The sequence below is a fragment of the Hippocampus zosterae genome, chromosome 8 (assembly GCF_025434085.1).
Source record: "Hippocampus zosterae strain Florida chromosome 8, ASM2543408v3, whole genome shotgun sequence".
Classification (NCBI taxonomy): Eukaryota; Metazoa; Chordata; class Actinopteri; order Syngnathiformes; family Syngnathidae; genus Hippocampus; species Hippocampus zosterae.
In genome coordinates this window covers 23,254,365-23,282,007 of record NC_067458.1, presented here as the reverse complement: position 1 = coordinate 23,282,007, position 27,643 = coordinate 23,254,365, and the positions used below count along the sequence as shown (strand labels likewise).

General features: G+C 45.7%; 1 long non-coding RNA gene across 3 annotated transcripts in view; it reads left to right on the top strand.

Moving 5' to 3' along the window:
- The first annotated feature begins 581 nt into the window (after positions 1-581).
- LOC127605963 (uncharacterized) overlaps positions 582-27,643 on the top strand; it is a 107,878-nt gene continuing 80,816 nt past the window's right edge. For 2 of the 3 annotated variants that reach the window (XR_007963695.1, XR_007963694.1), the window contains exons 1-3: positions 582-876; positions 5,342-5,406; positions 23,412-23,462. This is a non-coding gene — a long non-coding RNA (uncharacterized LOC127605963). The remainder of the gene's footprint in view (positions 877-5,341; positions 5,407-23,411; positions 23,463-27,643) is intronic. The other variant, XR_007963693.1, reaches the window with a different exon arrangement.

The following is a 27,643-nucleotide window of genomic DNA, read 5'->3' as shown; positions in this document are numbered from 1 at the left end:
TCAGAGTAAGGCTTCAAACAAGGGCTAGGATTATAAATTAAAGTGTGAAAACCGGATTAAAGTTTCAGACAAGGGGTATTGTTTCAAATTAGTTTTTCAAGACAGAGTTGGTCTTCAAATTAGGGTTTGGGTATCAAGTTCAGGTTTTGAATAAGAGTTTGATGATAAAGTTAGGGTTTCAAATTAGGTTTTAATGCTAGAGTTTCAAACAAGTCTAAAAGTCGGGTTTAAAACAAGGTTACGGTTTCAAAGTAGGGTTGAAATCAGGGTTTAGAAGCAAGGGTTGGAATTTCAGACAAGGATTATGCTTTAAAGTTAGGGGTTCAAGACAGAGTTAATTTTTTTCAAGATGGATTTAACTTTCTGGAAGTTTCATGGTTTCATTTTTTTATTTAAAATTTGGGTGTTTGAAGCTCGGGCTTCAAAAAAATCAAAGTGGGGTTCCAAGCTAAATTAGGATGTTGTACTAAGTTTAGTGTTTCAGACAAGTCAAGTTTGAATTTTCGAGACAATTAGTTTTGAAGATTGGCACTAAATTAGGGTTACTAAGAGACTTCGCGCTCCTAATTAGGTATTGGTTTTTAAATAAGGGTTTGAATCCAGAAATTAAAATTTGAGATTGAGGCAAATGTAACCGATTAAACAATTGGGTTGAGTGTATTGTAAAAAAAAAAAAGTCCCGCTGTACGACGTCACCTGAAAGAGCACTGAGACCACATCCTCCAGAACCAACGAGTGTATTAAACACAAATTATTATTTTTAAAACCCTATCAAAATAACGAGTACAGTATACATGTCAGCGAACACTTGTGAACCCGCGGAAGCTTACCTGGAGACGGGGTGCCGGAGTTTCGACCACTTTTCTTCTAGCCTTGGTGAGTTCGACTATTGTTCTCACTGCTAGCGCTTCTTGTGCTAATTGGTGCTAACCGCTAGCAATAACAGGCCCTAGCACAGGCCGCTAATGAAAATATATTGCGGGAGTATTTGTAAAAGTATCTTTTGACACCAGCAAGTTTATTAGTATGACGTGTAGGAAAAACGGGGTTGTATAAGCTAATGAGGGCTTTTATTCGGCGTCTTGGGAAGTAGTTGTACTAACTAGCTACCAGCCAAGTGGTTTTATAAACGGAAACCATTAGCACAAGCAATGATGAGGTCGAGTTTTTGATACAAATGTATTTGGGCATGCATGCAATCATTGCATTCATTTTATAATTTAAAAAGTGGTTCACCTTTTAATCACAGTACGTGTCTGATTTATATGGGAATGAAATATTTCAAATGAGAAGAAACGTACTGTTGAAATAAAATTTCAAAGTGACCATAATAACAATTATGGTTTGCAGCCGTCTTGAAGGAAACACATGACCAAAGAACACAATACATAATAGCCGTCGTCAAATGTTTTACCTTTTAAACTTGGTAGCCATTATCATTACCATTGAGTGATTGACGTGACATGTGGTTGGGATAAAACAAAACATAAAAAAAAAAAGAGGCCATGCTCCCATGTGGCAGCGATGCATTTACACATCCAGCAGCAGCTTTTATTTTTGCTCTCCAAAGGCCGAGAGCACTTTTCCACCGTTACGGCGCTGGTCATTGTCAAAAAGTTGCGACGATGCACGCGGAAAACACGGAGGTGACCGGGGCAGGTGGGCTCCAGGGAGGGAGCGCCCTCCACTGGCCACAACCTGAGTGTCCATCAGCGACGTCTCGTGGGTACACACGACACATACACACACACACTCGCGTAGGTAAAGTGCTTGATGGCTTGTGTGTGTGTGTGTGTGTGTGTGTGAGGACAAACACTTCCACTTTACTTCTCAACCGACATATTTAAGCCTTCAATAGTGACGTGATAGGATATGATTTAACCCTGGGATCATGCTCTCCTGTGTACAGTCCAACATTTGTCACTGAATTTAAAAAAAAAAAGGAACCAAAAATGGAATCAGTTTCAAAAAGGTTGGTGAATACATCAATCCTGCTAGAGTGATATTGGTAAGTTGTTGTTTAGTGGTTTTGTAATCACTAAACAATTCCAAATAAACAACAAAAACACTGGTCAACAAATGCTATATTCTATTTAAAATAAGAGATGCAAGTAAACGTAAGTGGATGATTTCTGAAGCTGACATTGTTTTTTTTTTCTCCTATCACTTTAGGTTTCCATAATAAATAATAATTAAATGAATAGTAATAATGATAAGAATAATAATATTGCTGACAAATGCTGCCATTTCACTCCTCGAATGCACTGAAAAATGTAAGCCTGACAATATTGATGCGACTGAAAACGGGTGAACACACAAATGGAAAACAAAAACGCCTGCGCACTCACACATCTACTCACAAAGTGAAAAGAGGCCAATTAATATTTCAGCAGCGGGCGATTAAACGTTGGGAATTAAAGGCCTTGGAAGAGGTCGACTCATCCCGGGAAGGCCGTTACGTCCTCAGGAGCGTGTATCGATCCGAGCACGGCGTCCGCTCGCATCTATCAGCGCTGCCTTTGAAGGAGAAAATCACGGCTGATGCGAGCCGACCCCGGGAATTCCCCGACTCCGCACTAATAAATGTGCACACTTTTTTTTTCCGCCCTAAATTAGCTCTCGGAGGAGCCATAAATCACACTGGCGTATTTATGGAAGTAAGCAAGAGAAAACGGGAGAATTACAAGTACAATTGTATCCACGTGGCGGGAAATATTGCCGCTGATATTTTTGCCTGTTATGCAGTCGGACAGGAAGTGGCGGCGCCCCCTCAAGTTCTGATCGGATGTCAGCAGATATAACGATTGGCAGCTTAAAACTTTTGTAGAGCCTCAATTATTCAACTTCTATTGGCAGGCACAACGTCCTCTAACATTTCGACACTGCAGCGCCCTAGCTAGTACTCTGTCCTTTGTAGTACTACAGTACTGAATCCTATGTTGTAACGCAGAGCTGTCAAACTCCATTTTGTTACGGCCCACATCGTCGGTCTGGTTTCCTTTGGAGAGCTTTAAAACGAGGGACCAGGAAAAACTATTCATGTATGATTACATTTACTATAAAACTGGGATTGGTTTCCAAAAAAAAGAGAAAAAAAATGTGCATTTTATTTTCACGAAATCTGTCTGAGGAGGGTTTGATCAACAATGACTTCTCCATTACGGAGGTGGTTACAAGAATAAAAAAGATGTGTGTATACTTGTATGACCGAACCTCACCGGCCACCCCAATGACATCATTGTCTTTGTCCCCGATGAAGACAATTTGCAATTTCGATATTTAAGCACGAAACATGAAGTAGATGCATATAAATTGCTTTTACGGGGCCACATAAAATAATCTGCGGGACCAGATGTGGCTCCCGAGCCTTGCGTTTGACACAGGTTTTTTTTTTGTGTGGTATTGCCTCCTATAAATGTGAATTCTCAAAACTCATCCAGTACCAGCCAATTCTAGACCAAGTCTGAAAAGACATTTAAAAACGTCTTTGGGAGTGAATGAGTTAAGTTCCACTTGGATCCTATAGAGCACAGTACTTTAATCTCCTGTACTGTAATCCTGTATCCTATATAGTCCTCCGTCCCGTGTGGAACTGTATCCTATCCATCCATTAGTTTTCCGATCCACTTTATCCTCACAAGGGTCACGGGGGGGGGGCCAATCCCAGCCATCTTCGGGACACCCCGAACCGGTTGCCAGCCAATCGCAGGGCACACACAGGGACGGTTGTAGAGTATCCTAAATATTGCCGAATTGTGCTAGCGTAGTATCCTAGGTACCACTGTATCGAATGTAGTAATCCTCTAACCCAGGGGTGTCCAAAGTTTTTGCCAAGGGGGCCAGATTTTATGTGGTAAAATGTCGGGGGGCCGACCTTGGCTGTCATTCTTTACATTGAACAACAATATTGTTCAACAAATTTTAGTCAGCCAGTCTGTTTCACATTTCCATTTTTATTTTAATTTCAACAATCTTAAGAATTTATTTTGGTTCATTTGAAACAGGAATTTGAAATATGACATCAGTCAATATAAACACGGAGTGATGTCTTGTTAACTCGTCAGTGATGCCCTCTAGTGTCTAAATGCTATTACTCATTTAGCCACTAGAGGGAAGCAGTACTCTATGAAACATCACTCACCAGTCTACGAGACCTCAGTCAATGCAACACGTGTTCCATTGCGCCCAACCTGCGGGCCAGACGGCACTGATTTTATGACGGGGGCCGAGGGCCGGATGAAAGTCGACCGCGGGCCGGACTTGGCCCGCGGGCCGGACTTTGGACACGCCTGCTCTAACCTATCGAGTATTCTTTGCAGGATGTTAGGAGGTCCATTTCGCAGCCCTTTCTGCCTGTTGGTTGCTAAAAGCTCCTTTTAGTGGGCATTGTGCATGGCGCTTTTTTGCTTTTAGCGGTCTAGGGTTTATTCTGGTCATTTTTTGTTTGCGTAGCTTGTTGGATCCTTTTCCCCTCCGTTTGCCTTCTGAATTTGTGATGGGCGTGCTCTCACGCTGAAGTAAAGCGGTTCGAGTTACGGATGATCCACTCGGCGAGAGCGTGCGTTAGCCGCTAAGCGCGCGCGTCGATGGCCGTCTTGATGCCCGGACGCGCTACACCGTGGCGCCGCTTGTTAACAGCGTGTATGTTAATGACTCCGCATAGGAATTGATCGATGTTCTCGCAGCTTTGAAGGAGCAACCGTGGATCGATACACAAGATTGCTCTCTCCAACTGGTCGCCGGCAAACGCACACTCGAGGTCTCTCGCAATTCCTCAATATACCGAGTATATTCATGCTGTGCATTATCTTCAATATTACTGAGTATGCCCGTTTATTTGCCCGTGTGTCACTGGTAGTGTCCTACGTAGTACGCTAACCCGGTGATTCTCAACCAGTGTGCCGCGGCACATTCGTGTGCTGTGAGAGATCATCGGGTGTGCCGCTGAAAATGATTCAATGTTCATTATTTTGCCCCAAAAAACAAAAAAATTTGGTGTAATTTTTTTTATGTCATCCACATACAGTAACGGGTAAAAAATGAAATGCTCTTCTACCAGATGGCTGTCGTGTTGTCTTTTCATCAGTCACATTTGCAAGTATCGATGATGCTAACGGCGTGTGTATGATCATAACTTATGATTAAATTATGATGTGTACGTATTTATTATTCCTGATTCTTAGTAGTTCACTGTGTTATTTTATTCTACTTTTGTTGTACAGCAGAATAATACAGTTTGAAATCAATGAAAAAAGGAATGTGTGTTAGCATATAGCCAGTGGATTTTCATAAAGGCAATGTTTGCAGTTTGGCCAAACGTGTTGTTCTCTTTGTTTGACAGGAAACGTCAACTGGGAGTGGCAATAAACAGCTTTGAAGTCAGCACATTTGGAAGACATATTCGCTGTAAGTCTATATCCTCTTTGAATTACATTTCTTTGTCCCCAAATCGTGTTTGTCGCACAGTGCGCTTAAAATGAGTGTCAGACATGCACATAGACAGAGAGACAGCCAGACGGAGAGCATTGCCACGTCGATCCTCATGATATTAGCGCTCTGTGCTAAGATGACTGTCAGCAGACGGCGTTACAAATGCGCTCGCCGATGTGTGCGTCGTCAACATGACAAGCACACATCAAAGCAGGAGAAACGAGGCGTACGGGAATGAACCTCATGCATGAAGCTTTTGTCCCACGTAGTACTTTTATTTGTAAAAATTCATGCAGGCACGCACAAAATGTATTCACGGAAACCTCGACAGACCCCGCCGCAACGACATTGCTAGATATGCTATGCTAAAAGGAGGAGTTAAAATATTGCTCAATAAATCCTTCGCTATTTTAAATGTGAAGTCAAATTTTATTTGAATGCTATGGTATGACTGGAGTTCACGGTAACGGGGTTGCAAATAAACCCTAGTGTGTTAGTTTTTGCTCAAGAGTACATGCTAGCAGTCTTAGCCGCAATGCTAAGAGCGAACATAGTTATACCGTGTAATTAAAAAAACCCTGAATACTTTGATTTCACTGTGTTTATTTAAAAATGTGATTAACGGTATTGCGTTGGTCTGAGTGACACTTCATTACAGATGAAAATGTTATTAGAAAAGAGAATTTCGCATGGTCGGCGCATCATCAAGTTGATGATGTCATTTCTGCCGATTCATGTGGTGCACTTTTTTTCTCATCCTCTAGATGGCGACATAAGGTTTTAGTAACACGGTTGTGTTTATGTTGAGAAAAATGCACTCGTCATGTAAATGGGAGTCACCCTGAGACAAAACATCATGAGACAAAAATGATTATATTAAGGAATAATTTTAGCTTGGGTAAAATTATTCTTAAATGATTATATTTAGGAATAATTTTCCAATTCCGGCGTCTTGTCATTCTCGTCTATTGTGTATTTGTTTGATGAGAGCGGGTTGCTAAAAAGAGCTGATCAAAATTGCATCAAGTCATTTATGTGTGTTTACGATGGAATGCACCAGCAATCAAAGTAATTAAAAGCTTCATCAATGTTTGAGTGCAATATGACTTCTCTGTGCGGCAAGACATTTTTCTGCGGGCATATGCCAGCTGACGCGCGGAGGTGGCAAAAGTAACTTCATATTAGATGGAGGAACAGATCGATTTATTTTGAACAGTCAAAGAAAGGGTTTGGGTTTCACGGGAGTGTTGCGGTTTCAGAATAGCGTTTCAAGCAAGGGTTAAGGTTCCAAGTTTATCACGGGAGGGTAAGATCCAAGATTAAATCGGGCACATGCAAGGTTTTCTGCAAGAGGGGTTTCAAGGCAGGGTTTAGGGTTCCAATCCTGAGTATGGGTTTAAAATCAGAGTTGGTGTTCTCAAGTAGGGCTTCAAACAAGGGTAAGCGTTTCAAAGTAGGATTTGAAGAAGGATTACGGTTTCATAGTGCAAGACTTTTTTTTAAAGGATGGTTTCAACAAAGTCGGGTTTTCAACAAAAGTTAGGGTTTCAAAGTATGCGTTCAATCTTTGATGAGGACTGAACTCACCTAATCAAGCCTCGCCCCCCCAGTCGCATCCGTCACCCCCCAAACCCCCAACCCCCTATCTGCTGTCCACCTGCACAAACATCAAGAAGCAACCGTTTCAATGTTTTACGAGGGAAGAGGCGGCAATGCCCTCCAACATGTATACATGCATGCGGACCTGTGCTGTCGCCACGGTGGTGCCGGGAGCGGGCGGGAGGCGGGGGGGGGGGGGCACTGTGGACGTGATGAAGGCGGGTGTCTGACACCTGTGATCAGGGGCCCGCGCCCATTCTCTTTGAAATGCCAATGCCCTCATTTTCATTTTCACCGGAGCAATGGCGGGGGGGGGGGGGGTCCCTCATGACGGCCGCTGGACGCCAGGGGCTTGTCATTACAACACAAACACACACTTCATCCAGCCATCTTTTGACTTCCGATCCCATTCATATTTCAACAATAATGACTTGGAAAAAAAATGTTGAAAATGACAAATGACAAAATAAATCGGGAAAAAATTGTTCTTGGAAGAATGATTGTTTTCTTTTTTTTTTCTTCGAAAAAGAGATGAATTGGTTTTTCTCCTGAAACATTCATGTTTTTCTTCAAAACAACCTATTTTCGCAAATATGGAAGACTTTATCTCAAAAGGTTCCTACTCCATTTCTGAAAAAACATTAACACGAATGATACTTTTTAAAAAAAATCACATTCTCTTTCCTTTTTTACATACAGACAGTGCACTGTGTATATATCGGAATGCATCCGTTGTGTGTGTGTGTGTGTGTTTGTACAAAATATAAACAAACAAGCGAGTATTCCGACAGATTTGCTGATCAAAATGCGTCCCGTAAAGTGGCAGCTGTTCAAAGCGACTGGCAGGCAACAAATGTGATGTGACCCGGCCTAGTGCAGTCTCATTAGTCAAGTCAAGTCAAGTCAAGTCAACAGTATTTATAGAGCACTTTCAAACAGCCATCGCTGCATACAAATTAGCCACTAACGTCGCTATCGACAGGTACACTCCCACCCACCCCCAGTCTGGATGCCGCCCTCCCTCCCTCCCTGTGCCAAACAAAAATATGTTTGATTTAGCTGTTGCATTTAGCTGGGGCCCTTCGACACTGTGCCTTCCTGTTTCCTTTTGTCACCCGTCGTCGCGCTTTCAACGTTCCCGATGGGGGGGCGGGAATTTGGAAATCGACTCTTGCTCATCTCTCAGTCGGCGCTGTAAAGTTCAGCAGAGACGCTAGCAGGAACCGCGCCGCTGACCAACCGGCGCAATCGTTGCACATATTTTTCCCAGAAGGCTTTGCGTGACCTTGAATGAGCGTCGACCTCCAAAGCAGCTCGCTCGGTGACGTTTGTAGTCTTTTTGTGCTTGCAGGGGCCATGAAATATTTAAAAGCCTAACCCCATCGCTGCAACCCCTTCCACAGATCTGGTGGCGGTCCAGTCCAGAGTCCCCCCCCCCCCCCCCCCCACCCTTCCAATCCTGCGGGGCGGGTATATACGCGTGCTGTCAATTGATGTCCAATGGCGAGGTGGTGCATTATACAGCAGTAAGCCGAGCGCTTTGTTTTATTCACAAACTAGCCGTCGAAAGAAGAGCAAGCTTGGGCGGGGGCAGACGGGCAATAACGGCAACGGTCCGAGAAACAGGTACAAATAAACTATGTATAAAAGCGGCAGTCAGCTACAGCCCCGGGCCAAGCTCGGCACCCCAGCCCCCCCCCCCTCCCCTCCATTCCCCTCCTCACACCACCCCCACCCTCACCCGAAGACAAGCGATCAATTCTTGGCTCACACTCGACAAATGTTTATTTTTTGCTCAGCTCAACGTGATGACACGTCGCTTTTGGGCGCTTTGCTCCACTTTTTACTTTGCGCTGGCCATGCTGACGCTTTTATGGGGGGGTAGGGGGGGGGTTCACACACAAAGTGTTGGCAGCGGCAAAGTTTGTTGTCACATAGTTGACATCGGCGGTACATTTATGTTCTGATTAGGCTTACATTTCTGAGTTCAACTTTTTCTTGGGGAAAGGGGGGACTCGGGCTTTTTTTTTTTCGAACTACAGCACTTTTTTGTAAAGTACAATCTATTATCTCAACTGATTAAAACTTTTTGAGGATTTTTTTTTCGAATAAAAACTATTATGACTTTTTATCAAGGAAAAAATCTGAAAAGATTCCAATTTTTTTTTCCTGACACACAAGAGAAACCCCCTGAATTATTTGGTAAAATGATTTTCGGGAAACTTATAAGATAACAAACATATATTTTTTCATATTTAGAATAGGAACCATTCATTGTAATTGACTCATTTTGCCTAAATGGGGTGCCCGCGATATGCAGCACTGAGCCACACCCCCCCGCGTAATTAAAACAACGAAAACGATTCGTGGTTAATTTATCACTGACAAGCATTCATTTTGGCCCCACAATTCCAATCAGTCTGGAGTCAAAATCAGACCCATCGCAGCAAACAGACGGAACATATTACATCTCCGTCCCATAATGCCGTGTCCAATCGTGAAACACGAGCACCTCATTAGCATTCATAAGTGCTGAAGGTGAGCTTTCCAGCAGCGCAATTCTTTTCTGTTCCGGATTCACCGTTTTCAATCCATCTTGGTGAAGGAAACGGGGGAGAATTCCACCCCAATCAGGAAGTCCATTAACCCGCGTGGATGCGAACGATCGCAAAGACTCTGCACCATGAACTCGTGTAGCACTTATGGGAAAATGTTGCCCACAAATTCACTCCCAAGCATGAATGAGGGTCTCAAAGTACAGGATGCAGTGATTCCATGTCTTTAAAATAATTCCATGTCTTTGAAAAAAGAAAAATCTTAAAAATCGACATCTTTCATATCTATTCCATCATATGTTAAGAACGTCCTCCTTAACGCTAAACATTCCATAATGTCTTGCTCGAAACTAAGTAAATAAATAACCTTGTGAATGATGTCGTCCTCCCCCCACTCACTGCAAGCAGTGTTTTATTAACCGTGAGTGGTTTCTACCACTGGGGGGCAGTGTGTGACTTCTGATGCCTGTGCAGCTCCAGCCATGGAATGAATCGTGTCCATTTGAAGTGAAATTGCTCTGATCCTCTCATAAGAGCATCATTCACAGCATAATGGCAGCCCATTTCAATCCTAATATCATCTCATTTCGCATCAGATAGATGCCATGCCCAAGGATGTCCCCACGCCCGGTCCGCAACCATTGGCAGATTTCACATTTTCGACACGCTTATGCATTCAGAATCGTGCCAACGGACATCCGCATATTTCCGTATAAGGCAGGGAACATAGTGTTCTCCACAATGCCAACACTTAATGCAATCCCGCCCATGGACGGGCTAACAAGTCGACAACATCCCCGTTAACACTGTTATAACGCTTTAGGCAACTCGTATTTGAACAGAAACGGTGGAGCAACACGTGTAGACACGGTATATGTTCTTTATCCTTTGCGAAGAATATCTAATATCACTGCACCTTAATGGACAATTATGTATGTACATGCATATTCTACTGCCCGCATGTTGACAAAGCAGAGAAGAAACAGAAAAATGTCAATGGAATTGAAGATAAAATTGTGTCCAAAAAAATCGCTTCATTCTTCACATTCATTCATTCATTCATCTTCCGTATCGCTTGATCCTCACTAGGGTCGCGGGGGGTGCTGGAGCCTATCCCAGCTGTCTCCGGGCAGTAGGCGGGGGACACCCTGAATCGGTTGCCAGCCAATCGCAGGGCACACAGAGACGAACAACCATCCACGCTCACACTCACACCTAGGGACAATTCAGAGTGTTCAATCAGCCTGCCATGCATATTTTTGGAATGTGGGAGGAAACCGGAGCACCCGGAGAAAACCCACGCAGGCCCGGGGAGAACATGCAAACTCCACACAGGGAGGCCGGAGCTGGAATCGAACCCGGTACCTCTGCACTGTGAAGCCGACGCGCTAACCACTGGACTACCGGGCCGCCATCATTCTTCACATTTTATTTAATAAAGTTATTACTGTAAGGTTTTAAATCTAAAGTCCAATATTATCGAGTGCTGTTTGTCTTTTTACATTTCAATTTTTTTTATTTTTGGGCATACTGGAATAGATTAACCGCATTTCCATTTATTTCAACGACACCACTTTATTTGAATAGCACAATGAACCCACTAATCATGTGTCTGACCCAAAATGCCTTTCGGGTGTCGCGTCACTGAGTGCGCGGATGCCGATTCACGGCGCTAGCACACAAAAGGTGGCGCGCCGCAGTTCGACGCAAACGGCTGCCTGCCAGGCCGCCTCCGTTGCCTCGATCAGCCAGCGCCGGCTGGCCGGCCGCATCTCCTGGGCCGCTCCACCTGCCTCCACCCGCCGCATCAATAATGCACGCGAAACAAAAACACAGTTATTTTAGTGTTCCTGTGTCTTTAAGGGGTGCGGCCCAGTGAGTGACATCAGCAGCTCAATGGGAGCGTTTACAGATTGTATTTGTGTTCGACTGTGACTCTCCTTGCCCACATGCGTGGACATTATATTCCCATTTTGAATTCTTTTTTGTTTTTGTTTCCGCTTCACTTGAGCTCTGGCGCTCAGTATATAAATCTTGCGAGTTCACAAAAACTTTACGTCAGTTGATTTAGCCAGTGCTTGTCAAAGCCACTGGCTCATGTGTTTTTAAGACGATATGGAAAGAGCCGCAGCTTTATCAATCGGTCTGGCCGGGGGCTGCACGAAATGAGCCGGAGGTGGACTCCACGTCATTTTGAATGCAGGGGAGAAAAAAAAGTGGTTTTTTGAACCGGATAAAAATAAATAAGATTTTTCTATGAATAAAGGATTATTTGATAGAATCTTCAAAAGGATTCCGAATACTAATACATTCCAGAATTGCTGCCCAATTACAACAGAATGACGTCGTTTATGATACAATACGATTTGGAAAACATGAATGTCGTTCTCAGCCCGGCCTGATTGGCCCGAGATGAGCTGCAATGAAACGTAAATGCACGGCAAACACTTACAAGCGAAGGGGGCCTTGTGTTCTACACTGCTCCCTTGACTCGCATGCCCACCAACTTAACGTTAAGTTTTTAAAAATCAGCCATTTCAAATCAAGCTACCGCTGTGTATATTACCCGCGTACAAGAACCATTTCTACAATTGGCGTTAAAATTCAGGGAGTAATTGTGTGTCTGGGCGCAAAAAGTCAACAGGCGGGCGGCGTGCTGGGCGGGTAAATAGGGCGTATTATTTCCTAATGTAACGCCGCTAAGCCCGAGCTCACGTTTTCCGTCGGGGAGCAAACAGCGAGCGGCGTCCAAATGGCCAAAGTAATTAATGTTCGCACGCGCCGGCGACATATTAGAATGTTAACAGTGTCGGAGCCGTGTGCCGGCGAATACCGAGTGAGGGCTTTATTACGTCGGGCCCAGACGGGGGGCGACATCCCACCTAATTGGGGACATCACACTTCCCGCTGCCGAGTCTTATCCGACGCTCTTCTTCTTCTTTTTCTCATTTATGCAACCTCCCATCTCCCTTCTCTCTCTCTCTCTCTCTCTCTCTCGCTCTCTCTCCACATCCTCCTCGCAGTGTCTCTCGCCCCTCATCTCCAGGATCTGCTCTCATTAGCAGTCGGCTACAAGATTCCCCCCACCCTCCCCATTCCCTCCTTCCCCTTTCTCGTTTTGCATTTCAAGTGGAAGCGAGGGGGAGCGCTGTCGTAGGCCCGACATCTGGGCCCGCTATCTTTTTCTTCTCATCCCTCCCAGGAGCGCCGGCGTGTCATTAACGGGATTAATCTGGGCCCTAATTTCCTAATGATGGCTCTTTTAATGCATGTGAACCGGCGCAGTCTCTTGACTCATTAGCCACAATTTGCCCGCCAACATTTATTTTTGCTAATATGATTTTTTTTTTTCCTCCCCTCGCCCTTCCCCGCTACTCCTCCTCCTCCTCTTCGTCAGTAGGCACTAACACCGAGAGAGCAAACACATTTTAATTGTGCTCCAGCGTCTTCCAATCAGCACACACTTAGTATGCACTTTGATTACTCGTAAACTGGTGAGGGAGGAGACAAATACGTCCCTGGGTGCATGACTGAGCTGCAGTGTGACTTGCGGCTCTGGGAAAAAAGGGAAGTTCTGCAAAAACATGACTTTCTCTGATATTGCTTTTTATGTGTTCGAGTAAAATTGAACATTTTTGTTGTTGTTGTTTCCCTTAAGTGTGGCACCAGCACCACTGGTGTTATGCGGGCTTCCTGTCATAGCACGCAAAAGACACTCAATGAAATTTCCAAATCCAGTCCAGTACATTGGTTCAGTACAGTTCATTCATTCATTCATTCATCTTCCGAGCCGCTTGATCCTCACTAGGGTCGCGGGGGCTGCTGGAGCCTATCCCAGCTGTCTTCGGGCAGTAGGCGGGGGACACCCTGAATAGGTTGCCAGCCAATCGCAGGGCACACAGAAACGAACAACCATTCGCACTCACACTCACACCTAGGGACAATTTAGAGTGTTCAATCAGCCTGCCACGCATGTTTTTGGAATGCGGGAGGAAACCGGAGCACCCGGAGAAAACCCACACAGGCCCGGGGAGAACATGCAAACTCCATACAGGGAGGCCGGAGCTGGAATCGAACCCGGTACCTCTGCACTGTGAAGCCGACGTGCTAGCCACTGGACTACCGGGCCGCCCCAGTACAGTTCAGTTGGATTTAACTTTTACGTTAAGCAGTTTTGTTATTATGTGAAAATACAATTCACCTCTCAGTGGAACTCATTATGATTTGATTCTGTCTAATGATGGTACAAAGGAGTCCAAGGAATGGCTTTAATACAAGTTAGAATGTGATTTCCTACTCTTAGGACGCAATAAGAATCGCTCCAGCTATAATAGGATACGTTTCACTCCAATGACGATGTCGTAAAATTACTCAGAATATAATTCACTCATCAGTGATGCGATATGATTCCTCACAAGTAACATGCAATACAATTCACCCCGATGATACAATTGAGTGTGTTTGTCGTTTAAAATTTTTTTGTGTTGGGTTTTCATTGGGTAGTGAACCTAATGAAGTAACCGGTGAGCATACATGAAACATTGATGACATGTGTTTCCAAATCGCATCGGAGCCCTCATCATGTTTTCCACATGCCAGGGACGCCGGGGGGACCGGGGTTAAAGTTCAACAGCCACAAAAGCCGCCCAGCATCCTCCCGGGTGAGGATCTTTGGGATGTTTTTTTCCCCTCGCATAATCCAACACGTCGTTCGGGCCGGCCGGGAACCCCGCGGCTGCCTCGGGGCGTGAATACTGGCGCACGTTAGCTGGTCACTAAAGCGTGACGCCTCGCCGCAGGCTGCGTGCTTATGTTCACGTAGCTTTGCTGGGCTAGCATGATATTGTTTAGCCGCGTACCTCCACAACATCTTCACTTGCTTGTGGAGTCCATAAGCACGGAACGTTGGAACGGGGATGGGACCGAATCACATCGGGATTCGAATGAATTGCATCGTCCTTGGGCTGAAATGTATCATTTCAATTGGTATGAATCGAATCGCATCATAGCGAAATTGAGCCGTATCATTTCATCAGTGAGGTGAATCACACGATTGCATTATTGATATTTTTGCGATATTTGATGTGTTCCAAAATAAGTGACATCTTTTTCTTGTGATCTAATGAAAGAAATACATTTTTAATGCAACAAAATAAACGATAACGATCTTTAAAAAAAAAAATTGCCAACCCACGCAATTGATGTCGCTTTGAAAGTCCACCGGTGTGATTTTGAGTGACATTTCCAACGCGTTTATCACTTTTCCATTTTCGTGAAGTGCGTTCGCTACTCTTCCGCTCGTTTCCGACCTTACCTGTGTGACTAAAGATTAATTAAAAGTCCTTCAAATGCCAGCTGGCTAATTGGCTAGCACCTGCACACTCCGAGATAATTCCGTGATCAACCTGCCTATGAGAACCGCTACCCCCATCGACAACCCCCTAGAGCACCCCCTTCCCCGCTGCAGAAAGTGCCGGTACAAGTGTGGGAGTGCCGAGTAAATATTGAACGTGGGGACTAAATTCCTGCTGAACACGAGGACGGAGATGAGAAGCTGTCCTAATTAAGAAGCACTAATCAGGCTCCCAGACGGGGATAGTGGGGGGGGGGCGCAATCCCTTCCTTCCAACCTTGGTGTCATTTATGATATGAAACCCCCCTACTCCCCCACCTTTCCCCAACGCACCCCACTCACTCCACTTGTTGTGCTCTGCTGAGCTAATCCTTTTTTAATATCGCGGAAAATATGCAAATGTCCATTCCAATATCGCCAAACCTGCGCCGGTGGATCCGCTTTTAATTCAACGCAAGTCAAGAGCGCCACCTTGTCACTCAAACGCCACCCTCAGAACAACAAGAATGTTTTCCAATGAGGCCCAACTAATGAAGAATTGTGCCAGCCACCGTTTGGGCGCACTTCCAAGCGGAGGGGGGGGGGGGGGGGGGCGACTCAAGGATCGCTCCCTGTGACCACAATGAGACGGCAGCGTTTCAATGATGAATAATGCACGATGAAGGCCGTGCCTGCATCTGCATGTCACACAAGTTAAAGCACAGCGCTTGAAGGTTTCGAAGTATTGAGGTAAAGGGGGCTAACAGAAGTGGAGGGGGACACCTTTCCAGTTTGGGGAAGACCAGCAGAGTAGTGAAGAAAAAGCTTTGAGCTCGATTAAACTTTTGCTTTGTGCAGCCAGCCAAAATTTTAGCCAAAATTTTGGCCAAAAATTTGGCTGACTGCACAACTCTGCACAACGGGTTCCTCGACTCTCTTCAGAGCACCCGTTATCGTGCTTTGCCGCCATATTGTGGCAAATCCTCAAATGATGTTTACATGTCAAGGGTTATTATCACAGTTAGCACGATGCGGTTGAATTTTGGCCCGGTAGTTCAGTGGTTAGCACGTCGGCTTCACAGTGCAGAGGTACCGGGTTCGATTCCTGCTCCGGCCTCCCTGTGTGGAGTTTGCATGTTCTCCCCGGGCCTGCGTGGGTTTTCTCCGGGTGCTCCCGTTTCCTCCCACATTCCAAAAACATGCATGGCAGGCTGATTGGACGCTCTAAATAGTCCCTAGGTGTGAATGTGAGTGTGGATGGTTCTTCGTCTCTGTGTGCCCTGCGATTGGCTGGCAACTGATCCAGGGTGTCCCCCGCCTACTGCCCGAAGACGGCTGGGATAGGCTCCAGCACCCCGCGCGACCCTAGTGAGGATCAAGCGGTCCGGAAGATGAATGAATGAATGAATGAATGAAATTCTGTTGTTCAATTAGGTTGAATTACATGCGAAAGTCTTGCACGTGACGAGAGACACAAGCCCTAAAGTCACAGTTAGTTTTGTGCTTGTCATTTTAGTTCAGTGCCTGAGCATTTATGTTTGTTTCCCTTGAAAACGGTGTTGGAACGTGAGCCCAATTCCAACGATTCCCCCCCACCCCCGCTTCCCTCTCCCGGTGTTTGGCGAGCGCGTCACGGGCCACGTCGGGGAGCGACATGAATAGGCATTGGGCGCCGCTTGACAGATGCTCGGAGGTGTTACCTACAGCAGAGGGGGAGGGGGGGTGCGCCGTCGGGCTACGACCTGAGCTACCTCGCCCGCGGGTGCAAATGAGGTGAAAATGAGGACTGGGTGCGAGCGGCTGCGACCATGTGTTCGCCCCCTGTTTGTGTGCGACAACACACGTCTTGTGGATGTTGCGATGCCTGCCATTTTAAATTAGAAAATCATGGCAACCTCAGCAGATTCGCGGTTCAGCATTCACAAATTTGCATACTGTAGTTACGGATTTTTTTTTCTCAACATTTTTTGAGGGAAACATGCATTCTGTGATTAGCTGAAAAACTCACCCGTTCATAAATTGTTGTGTCGAGGACTTATATTGAAGTGAGTTGAGGAGCTTTATTCAGACTTAATTATTGCTTTTTTTAGCATGTAAAACCAATTGCATACCCTTTTTTGGTGACAGTGCACCCTTAAGGTATTAAGAGCGCTTCATTTTTCCCATATTTTGTTGTGTTTACAGCCGCATTCCAAAATAGAATACATTGATTTTTTTTTTCCCCCTCCTCAAAATTCCAAACATCCATGACAGTGTGAATTAATATCATCATTATTATTTTAAGTTTTGCAAAGCGATCACATAGCTTTAAGTGTTCACAGTGCGGGATTGCTTTCCGGATGCACTGTAAGTTGAGCTAACTGATGGTGAATTTTGGCTGTTCACAGCAGGTCTTGGTTGCTAAATAGTTCGGTCTCATTTTGTAGATTTTAAGATGGGTTTGTAACACATATATTGTATTTCTTTCAACACAATTCATTTGATAATTTTTCATTTATTATTCACAACAAATGCATGAACAAATTAGAAAGAAAGAAATAATACATGAATGAATACATTTCAATTTTAGGGCAGAAAAAAAAAAGGCCGCACATTGAATGCACTGGATCTCGATGTTGATAACATTGCTCACCTCAGCAGGACATCATTTGGTCAAGGGGCTGAAATAACAGACTTTGAAGTCTTCCACCGTAGGGTGAGGCCGGGCAAAAGCTGCTTTAAATAGCTTCTCCCTCATTGGCTGCTCAATTATTGATTGATGGTAAAAAGCTGCTGGCTTCATTACCAGCCTAAAAGTGCTTGGGGTGTGCATGTGTGGGGGGTGTGTGGGGGGGTAATGCATGTAAAAGTGGGCTAACTGCACCGCACTTGAGTCACAGATGGCTCCCTAAGTAAGTCACTATCGCTGCGAGCGAGAAGACAGCGACGACCAGGAAGAAGGGCAGACGGGAGTTGTCGCTATCACACGCGAGCCGGTGTCGGTGCGCCGGCAAAACACGGATCCACCGCGTGGCGGATGACGATCTGTTGGATGCGCTCGAGGGGAGCTCGGAGCAACGTCCCGGCGAGATCCTCCACCTCCTCCCAACCCCGCTCGAGCGCTAGGACTCCACTCTTTTTGTCAAAAACTGGCTAGAGGAGATGCACAGAATGCAGTATATCGGGGGGGGGGGGGGGGGGGTTTGCTGAACACAAACCACAAATTAGTCGATGGTGACCCGCACGAAGGAAAAGGCGGGCGGGGAATGAAACAAACAACGTTTTCAGATTAATTTGGAAGCTCAGGGTCTCCAGACGAACTTGGCAGCTGACGTCACGTGTGTCATAAACACCAAACTGCCTCGTCATCCCAATGTAAACAGACACTTGTTTCCATTGACTTCAAACAAAAGGTTTCATTTTATCTCATAGGTAAGTGGAATATACTTAAAAGACGACCTCATAATAAATACTTGTATTAAAAATGAAATTAAAAAGTCATTTATGTAGGTCACTTGAAAAGAGTGCATTAAGATCATTGAATTATTCATGATAATTTGGGCACCTAGAAGGGTGACTCCAAATGGAGGAATCTTTAATAGACGCTAGAATTTTATATTATACATCTTATTATACTAGGGAATCGCACCCTTTCATAGTGTTATTGGAGCGAATCTAATTGCATCATAATTTCAGTGAATCACATCACGTCACAGAAGCTTTTTTTTATACCGAACTGGGAATTGGTATGAATCTGATTGTGAATTGTATCGTCGCAGGAGTTGATCGCAGCATATCGAAACTGCCGTGAATGGCGTCACATCGGAGTAGCTTTGCATGTATCCTAAGTGGATCGCCTCAGATCATAGTTTGAGTGAATCGTACTAAATTGTGGTTGGAGTAAGTCATAATTACATTCATTCATTCATCTTCCGAGCCGCTTGATCCTCACTAGGGTCGCGGGGGGTGCTGGAGCCTATCCCAGCTGACTTCGGGCAGTAGGCGAGGGACACCCTGAATCGGTTGCCAGCCAATCGCAGGGCACACAGAGACGAACAACCATTCGCACTCACACTCACACCTAGGGACAATTTAGAGTGTTCAATCAGCCTGCCATGCATGTTTTTTGGAATGTGGGAGGAAACCGGAGCACCCGGAGAAAACCCACGCAGGCCCGGGGAGAACATGCAAACTCCACACAGGGAGGCCGGAGCTGGAATCGAACCCGGTACCTCTGCACTGTGAAGCCGACGTGCTAACCACTGGACTACCGGGCCCCCTACAGCAAATGGGAATACATTCGTACACACCGTGACTCTAAATGCCGTCAAGTAATTGGAGAGAGTATCATAAATGAAGTGAATGTTATAATTTGAGCAAGTCGGAGTGCATTCGTTGGTATCGTAGCAATTTTATACTGTCTGCCTCCTGACTTTAATGTCGTAATGGATTTGCAGTGAAACGTATCATAATCAAAGCGAATCATTTCGCAAATGAATCGAATCTTTTTATCGTAATTGGAGTGAATCACGTGGAATCAGACTAGCTTTACATGCATCTTTCTTGTATTATAATTAGGGTGAATTGCTTTGCATCTCACCGGAGTAGCCTTATACATATCGTGACTGAATCATGTTGTAATTGGACTTCAGTCTTGAAGTGAATCTGACCCTATTGGAATTGTGGTGAATCACGTCACAGCAGAGTAGCTTTGTGAGTATCGTGAATGTATATGGAACTGGATTGAATCATATCGTGGTCGCTTTCTCCCAATCGTGAATTTACCATCTTGAAATTGCCGTGCAATGTATTGTTGTCGGAGAGAATGCAATCCAATCTAATGCTAACTGGAGTGAATCACGTTGGACTAGCTCTGTGACTGTATCACGTTGTTTTATTGTAATCAAACTGAATCGCATCATTAGTGACGTGAATCTGATGGCTCGGAGTATCGCGATATGAATCGTACTCCTTGTATCATCATTGGAGTGAATGATAACGAAATAAAAGTGTCCTCAACTCTGACTCGTTGTGTACGTTGATAATTACAGTAAGCCTGCCGCAGGAGCCCTGCGCTCCAGCCCCCCCCACCCCCCGCCCCCCCATCCACGCCCCTCTGTCTGAGGTGGTCCGGGTTAAATTGGGTTGAAAATGAGATTGGATCTTGTAATAGCAGGAAGCTGAACTTGGCTGTGTGCGCGTTAATAGAGTGCGAGCGTGGGAGAATTCGGGTGTTACGCCGCGAATGGGACGCGAGCAGGTGGAAGGTGCCGCCGCTTTCGTGAACAGACATGAAGTCAATTAGGCAACCGGGCGGGAGTGTGAAGTGCGCAGGAAGGAAGGAAGGAAGGAGTCGGGGTGAGGGAAAGCGGGGCAGACACACACCTTTGCAAAAGAGGCTTTACTTAAACCTTCCTTGAAAATGACTTCCTGATCAATCGCTTGCCAAATGTGGTGGGGGTTCTTCCCGGCGCGTTTCCATACCCCAAAACCTGGGGACAATGTTACTCCACGGGGATGAGTGGTTCTCAGACTTTTAAAGTGCCACCCAAAAAATATTGTGGCACCCAGAGGTACAAGTTCAGTTTATTCCGTGACCACGCTTGCAATCAAAGACACTCAAATATGTATAGCAAAGATGTCAATTCCTTTGAAATGAATGGAAAGGCCATTAATTCGTTCCAGACCCCCCAAAACAACATCTGTCAAATGTACTTTTCTCGGTTTTAAGACCCAGCAAGCCACACTAGTCTACATTCATTCATTCATCTTCCGAGCCGTTTGATCCTCACGAGGGTCGCGGGGGGTGCTGGAGCCTATCCCAGCTGTCTTTTGGCAGTGGGCGTGGGACACCCTGAATCGGTTGCCAGCCAATCGCAGGGCACACAGAGACCGGAGGCCGGAGCTGGAATCGAACCCGGTACCTCTGCACTGTGAAGCCGACGTGCTAACCACTGGACTACCGGGCCGCCACTAGTCTACAATATACAGATATTGTGTTTTACAACACTACTTAATGTCACGGCGTGCCCCTTTTCTAGTTTTGGTCACTTGCCGCTGCACTGCGAGCCCAAGTGCACTTCAACGTCAGTTTCAGTCAACAACAAAGCAACACGCTGAGATCGATGAAACCTGATGCGCTAATCTGCCTAATTCTTGCTCCACAAAGCACTATTAATCAGAACATCTTGTTTGGGCGAGTGGATGCACAGAAGTAAGAAAATAATTGCGTTGACTTCCCCTTTAAGGACAGTTGGTGTACAAGATAGAAGACCGAAAGACTTTCGTGACCGAAAGAACGAGATCCCGGATACAAGCGGCTGAAATGAGTTTTCTCCGCAGGGTGTCCGGGCTCTCCCTTAGAGATAAGGTGAGAAGCTCGGTCATCCGGGAGGGGCTCCGAGTCGAGCCGCTTCTCCACCACATCGAGAGGAGCCAGATGAGGTGGCTTGGGCATCTGATTCGGATGCCTCCTGAACGCCTCCCTGGTGAGGTGTTCCGGGCATGTCCCACGGGGAGGAGACCCAGAGGAAGACCCAGGACACGCTGGAGAGACTATGTCACCCAGCTGGTCTGGGAACGCCTCGGGATCCCCCGGGGAGAGCTGGAAGAAGTAGCTAGGGAGAGGGAAGTCTGGGCTTCCCTGCTAAAGCTGTTGCCCCCGCGACCCAGCCCCGGATAAGCGGTAGAAAATGGATGGATGGATGGATGATAGAAGATATGACTTTCCGAAGTGGCCCAAAGGACCAATCTGGCATCTTCCTGGGGTGGGCGCAGAGCATGCGCGACAGTTGATTACAATAGCTCCCAGGCCTCCGTGCACCCCCTCGGGGAAGCAGGGATGAGCCAAATGACAGAACAGAACAAAACAAAACAGAACTCCGAGTGGATCGCGACTATCATACAATATCAAAGAATGTCTCATCAGATCTTTATTAAAAAAAAAAAGTAGCTTCATCTTTGCTCCCTGCTGCACCTTCTCAATTCATTTTAATTACTGCCGCGTAGCTTCTCTTTGCCTAATTGTCACTTACTTTATCTTCATCATTGATTCACACTTAATTCCAGTCGATTCCGACGCCCCGCGAACATGTTTCAGCGACGCTCTCTTTGTTGAGAACCTCTTTGATGCGCCTTTTAGTCTGCGAGGCGCTCGTTATGAACATTGGTTATTATTATTATTAAAGGTTGAGAGAGGTAGCCTATCGTGACAGATTGGCCACCTGTGCGTGTGTCTCAGCGGGGGAGTCGCTTTCAATTAAAGCCCGCTGTCTTTAACAGTGCAAATACGCAATTTAGCTAATTGCTACCGAGGCTCGACGGAGGATGGCGGCGAGGGACGGACCGCTTCGCCCGGCCGGGCCTTCTTGCACACCATTAGTAGGACGGACCCCCGCCGTCTGCCCCGGCGGGGACGACACTGTGACACGCTCGTTAATAATACATTAATGAAGGTGGCCGCCCCTTTGATAATGGGGGTGTTGGAAGAGGGCCAGGCAATCACCTCGCCGGTGTAATCCAACCGCAGGTTAAATCAGCTTTTGTTCGCAGGGGAGTAGAGTGAAACATGGAGGTGGCGAGCGTTAGGGGAGGGGTGGTGGCATAAAGGAGGCGGGGCATGGGGGGGGGGAGGTTGGGGCTTGCCCAAGGAAATGTAAATGACTCTTTTGTCTGGGACGCAGGTGGAAATGTGAAACTGTGAAGAAGCGCCACTTAAAAATTGTTGTCTGCGGGCGTCGTGTGATGGTGTGTGACGGTTGCAGTGGCGTAGTGTAAGATCACGGGGGCGGGGGGCAGTTACCTCTGGTTCACCTTTTTATGGGGGTGGGGTGCAAAATTTTAGCAGAAAGAAAAAAACTGTTGGAGAATAAGGTTGCATTGGTCACCTTTTTGAAAAACTTGAAGTTTAATTCATTCAATGACCAAGCTCAAATGATTTTCAATATTATTATTATTTTTTTAAAGAAATGAATGTAATGGCAGCACTAGCAATACTAAGCTAGCATTAGCAAAAGCCGATGGTGGCCACGGCTGCATTGTTGGTAGCATGACATATTCGTAACTATGATAATGATTGTGTGGGTCTCAAATGTTTTGCACAAAGTGTCACCTAAAAAAAAAAAAAAAATCATAAAAACTGAGCTTCCCAAGTACCACCATAGTGAGATCAATATTAAAATATGATAGTGTTGTAGGCCTCACTCTTTCTAAACAATGAGAGATTTTATCTTTCTAAAAACTAAATTCAGGTTATGAGCTACTATAATTGTACGCAGGTTAAATATTAACACTGCATTTAAATGTTAAAAAATGTTGCTAAGGTAATGATTCAATCAAAATATTAAAAAAATAAATGCGGACATATTTTTGACCTAAATTAAAAATTTGAAAACATTTCTTGGTACTAATACCTCACTCAAGTGACATCAATTTGAAGTTTTATTTTTTTGAGGTCTCTTCACCTTGATTCTGATTGTTCATCTGATGCAGAGTTGTTTTCTGTTCATCTTCCACAGGTGGATATTTCGTTACAGATTCAGCAAAGCTCCCGAAGCCCAAGTTCACAGGTCAGTTCAAGTGCCGATATCGCAAACTCCCCTTTAAGGGCACATGCATGTACACACGATACAGTAAAATGTATTTGGACATTTTATTTTAGACTGTGCGGTAAGGTTTTGAGTGTATCAAGATTCACACGAAACAACGTGCATCGTGATTGTTGTCACTGGACGTCGACATTGTTTTCCACGAGTTCCAATGCTGCCGTTTCCCCGTGCTTTTCCAAAGCGTGCAATCAACAAACAAACCCACAATAAACCAGTTAGGGTTTCAATATTTTAAATACCCGCTCTTCTCGCGCCATCACTTCCCCCCCGTCCCATCCCGTCTCACGACGCGTTCGCTTGTCGGTTTTGGCAGCCTCTCGCCGCCGTGTAGAAATATTGCGGGTGATATCAGAAGGAGATTTTAATCACAGGGGTGTTGTGTTAGCGCCGGCACAAAAAAGCAAGAACAAGAGTTTCCCGCCTGTCAGCCCTGGTGCACGCCAGCCTCTGTCAGCCGGCGATACGCCTCCAGACACGTCTGCCGCCGCTCGGCAAAGTGCGGCAAACTTAACAGCGGCCCGGGAACAAAGGGAATGAGCAAGTGACGGGGAAAATAAGACGGGATGCAATGTTTCCTAGAGTCAAATACAGTATGTTGAAGCAGAGCCTTGAGAGGACGCCTTCTATGTGTGTGTGTGTGTGTGTATGTGTGTGTGTGCGCATGAAGGTAAACACAACCATTAAGTTGCTAACTGGGAGGAAGCACGCGGGGAATTTGTCCTTTTGTTTCTCATCCCAGCACACCTTTTGTTTAGTTTTCCCGCTCGCGCGGTTGCCGCCGATGTTACTCATCCCTCAGTCGAGCGTTTAATTGGAGCGTCAGCTGACAAAATGCAGCCAAAAGCGCAGCGACGTCAGCCCACCAATCACATCAAACGCTGTCAAAACACAGCAAACGCCATATCGGGCTTGTATCACTGATTTCTACACAGGAGCAATTTCCAAAGTCAAATTGTTCCCTTGTTGAACTATTGAAATTCAAAATGGCAACACTGGCATTATATTAAGGTGATAAACCAAACCAACCTAAACCAAACCAACGCGAAAATTATTCCTGATACAACCCTAACCGAACAAACTCCAAATGAACCTCATCCGCACCTTTCATTCATTCATTCATCTTCCAAGCCGCTTGATCCTCATTAGGGTTGCGGGGGGTGCTGGAGCCTATCCCAGCTGTCTCCGGGCAGGAGGCGGGGGACACCCTGAATCGGTTGCCAGCCAATCGCAGGGCACACAGAAACAAACAACCATTCGCACTCACACTCACACCTAAGGACAATTTTTAGAGTGTTCAATCAGCCTGCCACGCATGTTTTTGGAATGTGGGAGGAAACCGGAGCACCCGGAGAAAACCCACGCAGGCCCGGGGAGAACATGCAAACTCCACACAGGGAGGCCGGAGCTGGAATCGAACCCGGTACCTCTGCACTGTGAAGCCGACGTGCTAACCACTGGACTACCGGGCCGCTCATCTGCACCTAATTTAACCCAAAATAACTGTAACCCAACCAAACCAACCCTAAAATCAAACCTAATCTAATCCCTGTCTCATCCTGAACTAAACCAACCCAAATTTAACGTAACCGAACATTACCAAACTGTACATAACCCAAAACATAACCCCACCTCGAACTGTACCTATCCTGAAAAAAAAATACTTCTTTAGTTTTTTCAAAGAACGATTTTGATGTTTTTCTAAAAAAAATTGGTTTAAAAAAAATGATTTTTTTCTAAACCAATTTTTTTTGTTCAAGAAAAACAATTAAATTCTCAATCAAAATATGAATATATAAATAATAAATGTTTTTAAGAATTTTAAGAATCTCATTACAATGCTAACTTTGCCAAGAACAAATGTACAATTTATTTTTAAATGTGGCATCAGATGTGGCAAGCTTAGTCATTGATCCGGTTGACATCCTTCATTTCCACCGTAGTAAAGACGCCGGCAGCGAAAGACGAGCCGTGTCTGTGATAAATAAGTCAGCGCGCAAATAAAACCAGTGGCGAGTGGATTAAAACCAAAGTCAGTCCCGTCCAATTAGACGGCAAAGAAGCAATGTTCCTTCTAAAGTCGGATAATTCCAAAGTCCCTCATGTTCCCTCCCCCTTGCCCCTCGCTCATCTCCACATGAAAAGAAATTGTCCCAAAGTAAGTTCTTAAAAGAGCTTGAAATCATTAAGCGGGACTTTTCAAAGCGCGGCTGATGGAAAGCCAATGGGAAAGTCCTGCCACTTTAATGTGAAGGAGAAGAAGAAGAAGAAGAAGAAGGAGAAGATGGGGGCCCTTTCACACCAAGCGAATATATTGAATGTTTGAAAGAATCACACGGCGTCTTTGGTCCTCGTGCCCATTGGGAGCCGAGCGCCAACCAGCCAAACTTTCAACAGCATCCCTTCAAGCCAGATCCCCGACCGCCCGCCTGCCCGCCCGCCCCTCGTTCGCACCTCCTCGCCGTGCCGCCAAAGCAACACCGACGGGCCCTCAGACTTAAGTTGATTTATTTAGCAGGTCCACTCGGCTCCCCGTTGATGTCAGCCCCCGCCGCCAGCCCCATGCCCGCCCGTTCCTTCCGTCCATCCTTCGCCGTCCGTATTAGAGGCGAGCCGCACCATGGGACCAACAGGCCGAGGGTTGAGAAGCGTTAGATGCCAGCGTGCCAAAGTTTCACACGTGCGCCTGTATTGTTATTATTATTATTATTTCACAAATACGACTTCTTTTTATGAGTGATCTTTTTCTTAATCCTGGCTTTGGTCTCATATGAGTTAGTTTTTTTCCCCAGAAAATTTTGCCTTTTTTAAAATATTAGAAAAAACACAACTTAGTTTGTGAGTATTTACATTTTTTTCTTCTTCGAAAGACTCCTCACATCCCATCCCCAAATAGCCTATTTAAAAAAAAAAAAAGACAATAAATATGACTGGAGGCGGCCCGGTAGTCCAGTGGTTAGCACGTCGGCTTCACAGTGCAGAGGTACCGGGTTCGATTCCAGCTCCGGCCTCCCTGTGTGGAGTTTGCATGTTCTCCCTGGGCCTGCGTGGGTTTTCTCCGGGTGCTCCGGTTTGGGCGGCCCGGTAGCCCAGTGGTTAGCACGTGGGCTTCACAGTGCAGAGGTACCGGGTTCGATTCCATCTCCGGCCTCCCTGTGTGGAGTTTGCATGTTCTCCCCGGGCCTGCGTGGGTTTTCTCCGGGTGCTCCGGTTTCCTCCCACATTCCAAAAATATGTATAGCAGGCTGATTGAACACTCTAAATTGTCCCTAGGTGTGAGTGTGAGTGCGAATGGTTGTTCGTCTCTGTGTGCCCTGCGATTGGCTGGCAACCGATTCAGGGTGTCCCCCGCCTACTGCCCGGAGACAGCTGGGATAGGCTCCAGCACCCCCCGCGACCCTAGTGAGGATCAAGCGGTTAGGAAAATGAATGAATGAATGAATATGACTGGAATTTATTTAGTTATTTTCTAATGTTGCTTCTCATCGGCGGCTCCTCTCGATGCCAATTGAAGACCTCCCAAGCCAATTCTTTGCCTTTCTCCACCCCTCGACGCCCGTTGATCTACTCGGACAAGGTCGCAATCACGGTGTCTGAGTGGGCGGTGGTGTCGGGTTCAAAGGTCAAAGGTAGAGCCTCTGGGATGCGGCGGGTCCTGCTCGTCACGTCAATACTCCTGACATGCTGGCTAACACCTTCCTGGCGGCCGCGGGGTCGCGAGGGCGGGGGGGGTTGGCGGGTTCCGGCATGACAGTGGAGGACTTGTTGACCTTGCCGCGAGTAGGCAGTGTCGCGAGCAGAGCCGTCGATAGCCCGGTGGCATCGCATTAGCGCTTGAAAGCGCAGCCTTTGCACCACCACACTGATGTTTGGATGCCAGATTGCGACGATGTTGTTGAGGTGAAAGTGGACGACAACTTAAGTCTGAAAATATGGCTTTTTTTTGTTTCTTTAAAGAAAAAAAGCCATTAAAATTTTTTATTTTGTTATTCAAAAGAAAGAACACATCCGTTTTCCCCAAAAAAAGAAAAAATAGCTATTTTTTTAAACATTATTTCCCCCAAAGTATAGTTTTAATTTATAGAATATTACATCCTTTAAAGTCCTTTTTCCCCTCATATTCCGTTTTAATTCTTTAAATAATT